The sequence below is a fragment of the Myxocyprinus asiaticus genome, chromosome 11, assembly GCF_019703515.2.
Source record: "Myxocyprinus asiaticus isolate MX2 ecotype Aquarium Trade chromosome 11, UBuf_Myxa_2, whole genome shotgun sequence".
Lineage (NCBI taxonomy): Eukaryota > Metazoa > Chordata > Actinopteri > Cypriniformes > Catostomidae > Myxocyprinus > Myxocyprinus asiaticus.
In genome coordinates, this window is record NC_059354.1 from 20,926,183 (window position 1) to 20,936,028 (window position 9,846).

Below are 9,846 nucleotides of genomic sequence, written 5' to 3' on the forward strand. Positions count from 1 at the left end.
CGAATCCCACTGCTACGTGTCGCTGAGTGATGATGTAGCCTATGCCAGCCAGATATCACTTCAGTCTACTGTGATGGACTTCACAGAAAAGCTCTCAAATTTAATTTTCACTAGTAAGAATTCAAGTTACAGAGCTCTACAATTTAATATTTATTGTCATATGTTTCCACTGACTCCCATTAATTTTTAATTACAGAGCTCCTCAATTGAATTTTTACTAGTAAAAAAAAATCCCAATGGTGAGCTCTCTAACTGAATTGTTACAAGTAAAAAATCTAATTAAAGATATGTTTTAATTGCAGAGCTTTGTGTTTGGAATTCTTTCTAGTAAGAATGCAATTGCAGAGCTACATGATTGGAATTCTTACTAGTAAGAACATAATTGTAGAGCACTTTAATTGCAATTCTTACTAGTAAGAATGCAGCTGCATAGCTCTCTAATTGGAGTTCTTACTTGTAAAGGCCGATTTATACTTCTGCGTTGAAGCTACGTCGTAAGCTACGGCACAGGCTATGTATTGCTATGGCGGTTATGGCGTACCCTACGCCGTAGCCTGATTTTCACCTCTTAAAAATGTGACTGCGCGTCGCATCGATGCAGACCACAACAGCTGTGATTGGTCTGCTTTAAACAGAGACCACCCCCAGGATGATAACAAGGATATCTGAGGTAGCGTCGCATTTTATCCAACATTATTTATGCATCATATCACATTGTATTTGGACTCGTGACCATTAAATAAATTGTCTTAGTTGGGAGCATCTGCTGTTTTTTTATTCTGTTTGTGTTTCATGAAGCGAAATTCAACAAAAGATATCTGTATACAGCTTATAAACTCTAAAAGCTTTATTCTCCGGGATTTTACTTGATATTAACTTGATATGTGAATGAAATAATATGTTTTGTATTCTACTCGCAAATTTTCTGATTGGCACGGTGAGTTGGCCATATGTTTGACAGTAGGCTATGTGTTCAGTAAATAATCATAAGTTATGGAAACGGAATACTTCTAATTTGTCAGCAAATTAAAAGGCACCTGGTAAGAGTTGCTTATATTGCCTACATGCATTGTAAAGTCTTTAAAACAACACCCATTTTGTTTTATTCAGGCGAGTAGTTATTAATTAATTTGACGATTTTATTTTCAGCGCAGAACGTGAAAGTATGCCAAAATATTTATGTAGGCCTATTATTATTTAAGCAACTGAAGTGCAAGCAAACCGTAATTTCCTCAATTATTTTCTGCTTGCAATGCAGGCAACATGTATAAAAAATAATATGTACCTACATTTCAATATGTTCAGATACTTTGAACTAATTTTTGATGCTACAATAATTTAATAAATATTTTTGAATCCAGAAATGACATTGCTTGCATTGCTTTTGTTTATTTCTGAAACATATTGTTAGCATTTTGGCTGTGTACTCTCAGAATGATGCAGACACACCAAAGCAGAACTATAAATGCAAACCAACTCATTGGCCACTATGCTGGGCCTACGCTGTAGGTTCGACGCAGAAGTATGAATCAGCCTTAAGAATGCAATTGTATATGGCAAGCCCATTTAGCTTTTAATTTTCCCAGCATTACTCATCATAATTGCATTCTTACTAGTAATATTTCAATTAGTGCTCTGCAATATATTTTCTACCAGTAATAATATAGATTACAGAGCTCTATAATAGATTTTTACTGGTAAGATTTCCAATTACTGAGCTCTCTATTTGCATTTTTACTAGTAAGAATGCAATTGTGGAGTTCTACAATTCAATTACAGACCTCTGCAATTGCATTTTCACTAGTAAAAACTCCAATTAAAGAGATCTACAATAGATTTTTTTCTAGTAAGAATTATAATTTCAGAGCTCTCTAATGACATTTTTACTAGTTATTAGAACAAAAACCTCTAAAAATAAGCCACAAAAATATCATTTGAGTCTCGATGGATATACTGTTACATCGTCTTCTACAGCAAAAAAAAAAAGAAAAATGTAGATGTTATATTTGATAGCAATATATCCTTTGAAAAACACATTTCCAGTGTTTGAAAAACAGTCTTCTTCCACCTCAGAAATATAGATAAGTTATGACATATGCTCTCTGTTTCTGATGCCAAAAAACTAATTAATGCGTTCATGACCTCAAGACTAGATTATTGTAATGCATTACTGGGAGGATGTCCTACAGGTTCAATAAATAAACTTCAATTGGTTCAAAATGCAGCAGCTAGAATGCTGACTATAACCAAGAAATATGATCATATCAGCCCCATTTTATCATCATTACTTTGGCTACTGTTAAGTTTCGTATTCATTTTAAAATTCTGTTAATTACTTACAAAGCTTTGAATGGTTTAGCTCCACAATCCTTAAGTGGCCTCTATAAAGCTATAATCCATCTATACTAAACGTGACACCATCACATTCACTATGATCACAAAATTCTGGCCTGCTAATAATACAGAGAATATAAAAATCTACAAAAGGAGGGAGATCATTTTCGTACTTGGCTCCTAAACTATGAAATAGTCTTCCTAGCAGTGTCCGGCACATTCTCTCTGTTTAAGTCTAGACTAAAGACTTATCTATTCAGCCAGGCATACACATAATCTATCCCTCAACTCATAGTTATGCTGCTTTAGTTGGGTCTGCAGGAAACAGAAACACTTCTCTTATTCTATAATGCAGCTTTAAAATGAATGGCATCTATGCTAATACTGTATTATTCTATTTGTTTCCCTGTCTCATATATATCCCGAGGTTACCAGAGCCTGCCAGATCCAGCCCCGGTCCTGCCTAAAGTCCGACTCCCACTGCTACATGTCACTGAGTTATGATGACCAACTGCAGTCTGTGCCAGCCAGACTTCACTTCAGTCTACTACAATGGACTTCACAGAGGATGAACTGATGCCAACTCCAAGTCATGGGATACTTCATGTGCCACTGTCTGAACCTTGGACTCAGGGTGGACTTCACCAAAATTACCTGCCATAAGCTTCCAGCCGGACTGCGATGCCCCTCACTGACTGTTGCCTGTATTGTCTTGGTGAAAGAATGGACTACTTTCTTAAAATGGAACACATAGACAATTAATTAACTGCCAACTAAAGCCTTCATCAACCAAATAACAAAGGACACTGCATTTGTATGCACATAACTGCATTCCACAGTTAATACATTATGGACTTCAAAGACTTTGTCACTAGTCTTACAGTTCATACAAAATAATTTTGTTTAAACATTGGCCCCTAACATTTACTTAGTTTACTAATTTAAACCATGACTTGTTCTACACATAAATAACTAATATTGGCATTATATTCATGCTGTTTAGCCAGAGTACAGGTCCCCAAAATGAGTCTTGATTCTCCCAAGGTTATATTTCTCCATTAACCAACATCTTATGGAGTTTTTTTGTTCCTTGCCACAGTTGCCTTTGACTTGTTTACTTGGAGTCTAAATACAAATATTATTTACTTATTAAGACATAATCTACAATAACATTTTTATCAAATAGACGACTAAGACATTACATTTTTATTTTCTGTTATAGCATAATTTCCTGTACAGCTGCTTTGAATCTACATCTCGAAAAGCACTATACAAATAAAAAAAGACTATTTCTCTGGTATTTCACATATTTCACAAGGCATAACTTGTAAATGAAGGAAAAACAATACCAGGGATAAAAATAAGCAGAAAAACATTTTATGCCATGATGATGATGACTTTATGTAAATAATTATTAAATTCCACCATACAAAGAGTACTAACTGACTGTGTTAAACGTCCCATCCTGTGAATGTGTGTGTGTACTGAGCGAGAGAGAGAGAGAGACCCGGAGGTAAAGAGAGGGAGCAGTTCTGCTGATCCAATCCGATCAGCTGTGATTCCAATCAGTTTTTAGAAAATCAAACAAAACTCTGAACAGTTCTATCTATTTACAGTATGTTAGTCTATACTTCTATCAAGTGTCAAACAGAATCCTCAAAAATGCTAAAGCACAACATAAATTAATAGGCCAATATTCTTCTCTCTGTAAACTAACAGGCAACTCCCAAGTAAACAGTCTTTCTCACTATACTGAATTAACATAATTAAGGTTGCAGCAAATATATATATAAACAAATAAGGCATAAGCCATTCTCAATATTGGTTTGCAGTTTAAGACTAAATAATTTCACATATACGAAATTCAAGTCAAACCACATCACTAATGTATATATATATATAAATTTATTTATTTCAAACTACTGGAACAAATATGTGGTCTACGTTTTATTTTTATTTATTTTTTTATTATCTCCCCAGAAAGAAAAATGCTGTACAAGATATTACAATATTATGCCAATTAAAGGCATTTATTAACTTTTTCATAAAATGACAATTTAAATGCAAGCCAAGCTTATGTCTTTTCCTGTCGTCATTTCTGCTGAATGTGTGACGTTCAAAAATGTTGCAGATCAAATATGACACTGATAACAGTAAATAAACTGTTTTGATCAAGTTAAAGATGTGATCTGATGGTCCATCATTAAAGTAAAAATCTTGGATTCTGGTTTTCAGAATGTTATTCCAAAATGACAGAAAGACTAAACACTTGCATGACACTGCTGATTTATTTATTTATTGGTTGGTTGGTTGGTAGAGTTACATCAATGTCACATCATTACAACAGTCCCTTGAAAGAAAATCTTACCTCTGCTATATTTCAAAGTAAGGGCAGACAATTGTGTTAAATTTGAGTCATATTTCTGCCTGAGATTTTATTTTTATTTTTAATGGAATAGTTCACCCAAAAATGAGAATTCTCTCATCATTTATTCACCCTCATGCCATCCCAGATGTGTTTGACTTTCTTTCTTCTGCTGAACACAAACAAAGATTTCTAGATGAATATCTCAGCTCTGTATGTCCATACAATGCAAGTAAAGGTGACCAAAACCTTGGAGCAAAAAAAGCTCATAAAGGCAGCATACAAGTAATCCACACTACTCCAGTGGTATAATCAGTCTTCTGAAGTGATCCAATTGGTTTTGGGTGAAAACAGACCAAAATATAACTCCTTTTTCACTGTTCATCTTGTCATTGCAGTCTCTAGGCACGATCGATTACACTATGTAACAGAATTTTTGTTCCTAGGTAGTAAGTGTTATTTCCTAATTGCTTATGCCTCAAAAGTATAGAAAATGGCTATTATTCCCCACAGACTTTGCTTTTGTGACCAGGACAGTGATATTTTGAAATGTACCTAATTCCATTGAGAAAACAGGCGAATTTGTATCTTTTCATTCACATAAAGTCAGAAAAAAACAACATATGAATCCAAATTAACATGTATTTATACTAAAGTAATACAAAAATGACTACAAAAGATTTAGAAGCGAGTAATTTTTCGAGATTTACGATTATACTGTAAATCACTTTCACGAATCAGCCCCCAAATGTAGTCTCCCATCATGTTCTCATTATACTGTCCTTGGTAGCGGCGTTCAAAGTCCTATCCTGATGGAAGCGCCTTGTTTCTCCAAGTACGCTCCCATGTTCTCCTTGAATTTATCAAGATGAGCATTAAGGATATGGACTCTGAGGGACATCCCACAGCCCATTGTGCCGTAGTTCTTCACCAGAGTCTCAACCAGCTCCACATAGTTTTCGGCCTTGTGATTGCCCAGGAAGCCCCGAACCACTGCGACAAAGCTGTTCCAAGCCGCTTTCTCCTTACTAATGAGCTTCTTGGGGAATTCATTGCACTCCAGGATCTTCTTTATCTGTGGTCCGACGAAGACACCAGCTTTGACCTTTGCCTCAGAGAGCTTAGGGAAGAAGTCTTGAAGGTACTTGAAGGCTGCCGACTCCTTATCTAGAGCTCTGACAAATGGTTTCATAAGGCCCAATTTGATGTGCAGTGGTGACATCAGCACCTTCTGGGGGTCCACCAGTGGCTCCCACTTGATGTTGTTCCTCCCCACAGAGAACTCGGTTCACTGTGGCCAGTCCTGCCTTTGGTAGTGCGCCTTGGTGTCCCTGCTGTCCCAAAGGCAAAGATAGCAGGGAAACTTTGTAAAACCGCCTTGGAGACCCATCAGGAATGCCACCATTTTAAAGTCTCCTATGACTTTCCAGCCGTACTCATCATACTTCAAGGCGTCCAGCAAGGTCTTGATGCTGTTGTAATCCTCTTTGAGGTGCACCGAGTGAGCCAGGGGAAAGACGGTTACTTGTTACCATTATGGAGCAGCACGGCTTTGAGGCTCCTGGATGAGCTGTCAATGAAGAGGCGCCACTCATTCTGGTTACAGGTGATTCCGATTGCCTCAAACAGACTGGTCACATTGTAGCAGAAGCAGAGCCCATCTTGACGGGTGAAGAAGCTGGAAAAAGGTTGGTGACACTTCCTCGGATCTGCGACTTGCACACTTTCATCCAACAAGTTCCACTGCTTGAGCCTAGATGTCAAAAGCTTGGCATTGGACTTGGTGAGCCCAAGATCTCTAATCAAGTCGTTAAGGTCTTTTTGGTTGGGGTAGTATGGGTTTCTCTACTCAGCTCCACCTCTGAAATCCCTCAAAGTCCATATCCTTGATGCTCATCTTGATAAATTCAAGGAGAACATGGGAGTGTAATCGGAGGAGCAAGGCGAGCACTTCCATCAGGATATACTGGACTTTGAACGCCACTACCATGGACAGCATAATAAGAACATGATGGGAGACTACATTTGGGGGCTGATTCGTGAAAGTGATTTACAGTATAATCGTAAATCTCGAAAAACTACTCACTTCTAAACCTTTTGTAGTCATTTTTATATTACTTTAGTATAAATACATGTTAATTTGGATTCATACGTTGTTTTTTCTGACTTTATCTGAACGAAAAGACACAAATTCGCCTGTTTTCTCATTGGAAATAGGTACATTTCAAAATATCACTGTCCTGGTCACAAAAGCAAAGTTTGTGGGGAATAGCCATTTTCTATACTTTTGAGGCATAAGCAATTAGGAAATAACACTTACTACCCAAGAACCAAAAAATAAATAAATAAATAAAAATTGTTACACAGTGTTATAACAACATTTATGTGTTTGGTTATTGATGTGGTTATTTAAATGTATGTGTAAGTTGTTTTTAAGGATCTGTTTTTAAGCCAGAATCTCAGTCTTGTAGGTATCAGATGAAAACCTTGTACCAAGATTTGTTCTTATCTCAGACATTTCTTGCCTGCATGCTCAGGTTACTGTTCTCTTCTAATTTCCTTCTCTCTTTATATATTTTTCATTTTGTCAAAATGTAAAAATACTCTCATTCATTTTGGAACAAATCTGATTCCATACAGCTGAAGTTACTACTTGGGGGTGTGTCAAAGGAGGTCTTGAAAGGATGTGCCACTGTCTATCATTTGGGAGGATTCACAGCTTGTCGGTAAAAGAACTGAGTGGAAGCTTATTTTCATGGGTAGCAGACTGCAGAGCCTTTACAGTAAATTAAAGGTGTCTGAAGTGTGAGGATCTGTCAACATGACACATTCAACTCATCCAATCTTTGAGACCGGTTCGGTGATGACGCTGCTTGCACATGGCAGCGGATTTGCATTTGCATTTGTGTTTTTATTTGTTTTTCAATACATTTTCAAACTGGACTTTATTTGTCCATGTGATCCTCATACCACGGTTTTTTGTTTGATGTATATGTTTTTACCATTCATAGCACTTCTTCTCATTCTAACTTTCATGGATAAGAAGTGTATTGAGGGGTTCCGTGTGCGCTGTGGCAAATGGGCATGCAATTCATTTGACTGTATGTTATGCATTAATGTTTTAAAGTCACTTGTAATTTCTTCATTATGGATCGTTACAGTTTTTATTGATGGGGACTGTTTTGTTTGCTGTATTTAACATCAAACAACATTACAGCCTGGCAGGATCAACTTCCTTGTAAACAGGAGGAAAGAAAGACTCATGAGGATTCAAAACAAATTCGTGATACTTACATCTTCTCTCAGGTAGGCTATTAATTATGTAATATTATGATTTTGAAAATTATTTTAAATAACTTAAATTAAATAGTCTAAAATATATTAGCCTTAATGCTGTTTTAAGTTTGTTAATAAATATTAAATATTTAGAAATAAATTAAAAATGACTTTGTATTACAAAGCTACTAGGACTACTTTATGGAAGTGAACATATGGTATTCGTTTATTTTATTTATTTATTTGATCTTTTTCACATAATTGGTTGAGTTGCGATAAACTGATTTTTTTTTTTCTTTTTAAGGAAATCAGTTTGGGCTTACTCTGTGGCATACCAGTTATATGGACATTTAGTTACATGTTCTGTATGTGCTGCAAGACATCTTACAAGTCTCTGTATGAAGACTTCCATGAAGAGGAGACCAACATTGTTATAAAGAAGAGATTACAAATGCTTGCAAAGGATAGTGCTGAACATGAATGTGAAAAAAATTTTAACAATTTTTGTGAACCAAAAAATGCTAAAAAAAAAAATCTTATTTGCTATCAAAGCATAAGGTTGATCATCTAATCAATAACATAGATCAAATACCTAACAGACCTCAGCAGCCTCCTAATTCCCAATAACAGCTTAATGGCACAACAGCCTTAATATCCACCTCAACAACCTCATCAGTCACCTCAATAGCATACAGACAGCCTCCTGATTCAATTCAGTGGGATTCTGATTCAACTCAACAGCCTAATGATCCACTTCAAAAGCCTCAAACCCTATTTAGTTAAATTTTACACATGTTCTCAGTTCAGTTTACAATTGCTTCAGAGCCAGAAGAACATAGAATTCAAATAAAAACTTTTTTTTTTTAAAAATTGCTAAACTCTTGCTAACCTTTGTTTGAATATCAGTATTAAAAATGAAATAAACATATTTATAAACACATGCCACTTAAGTACAGTATTTAAAATATTGCATATTTTAGTTATGTATACAAAGTAATCAAATACTTTAAAAGGATGTGAACAACACAAATACAGGATATTGTAGAAGACAAATTTGCAATTGCTTTGATTCACAAGCAGAAAAGTAGGGTTCTAAGATGCACTTCATGAGATGGCAACTAACCATTATTTTTATTTATTTATTTATTTTAACAACTTAGCCACCATAAATCACCCTTTATTTTTGAGGTTATATTTTTCTGATTTTTTTCTCCTTGTAGACCTTTAAACCTGTTTTCATCCATTCTTCAAGATTCTGCCACATTATTATAAAAAGAGAGAGAAAAGAAATATAAGACATCTATATATACAAAATAAATAAATACAATATTGCAGTAAAAATGTTCAAAGCAAATGTGCCTTATAGCCACTTCATAATATCTTATGGCTGTTTATAAGAAGACATACTGTAGCATTTTTACTTTATTTAAAGCAGACAAAGACCACTTATGAATGATTATGACCACATTATAAATACAAGAAGACAATGCATTTGTCATTTGACTTAAAGTGGTAAAAGACCACTCATAAGTTGTAGGAAGATATTGTGTAGTTTGATCTTAAATAAACAATGCTAAAATATGAAACTTATAATACATCATAAACTATGAGTCCTATAATGCATTATAACTTAAAATAAATGTGGATAAAACATGGTGTTGACTGTGTGTTATAATGCATTGAAATCTTAAACGTTATATCATATTTTAACTGTTGTTACAATTATTAATGAGACAATACAACATATAATGTTTATTCTAAGGCATTATGCATACATTATAATGTGTTAAGAATACCCTTATAATGCATTATAATAGAAGTACAAATTTTAGGGGTGCTGAGATCAAATTTTGAAGGGCTAAAGCCCACCT

At 35.1% G+C, this 9,846-nt stretch overlaps 1 long non-coding RNA gene across 1 annotated transcript; it reads left to right on the forward strand.

Moving 5' to 3' along the window:
* The first annotated feature begins 7,434 nt into the window (after positions 1-7,434).
* Positions 7,435-9,615, forward strand: LOC127447899 (uncharacterized). Its single transcript, XR_007898431.1, has 3 exons — positions 7,435-7,800; positions 7,917-8,005; positions 8,280-9,615. It is a non-coding gene; the product is annotated as an uncharacterized LOC127447899 (long non-coding RNA).
* The last annotated feature ends 231 nt before the right edge of the window (positions 9,616-9,846 follow it).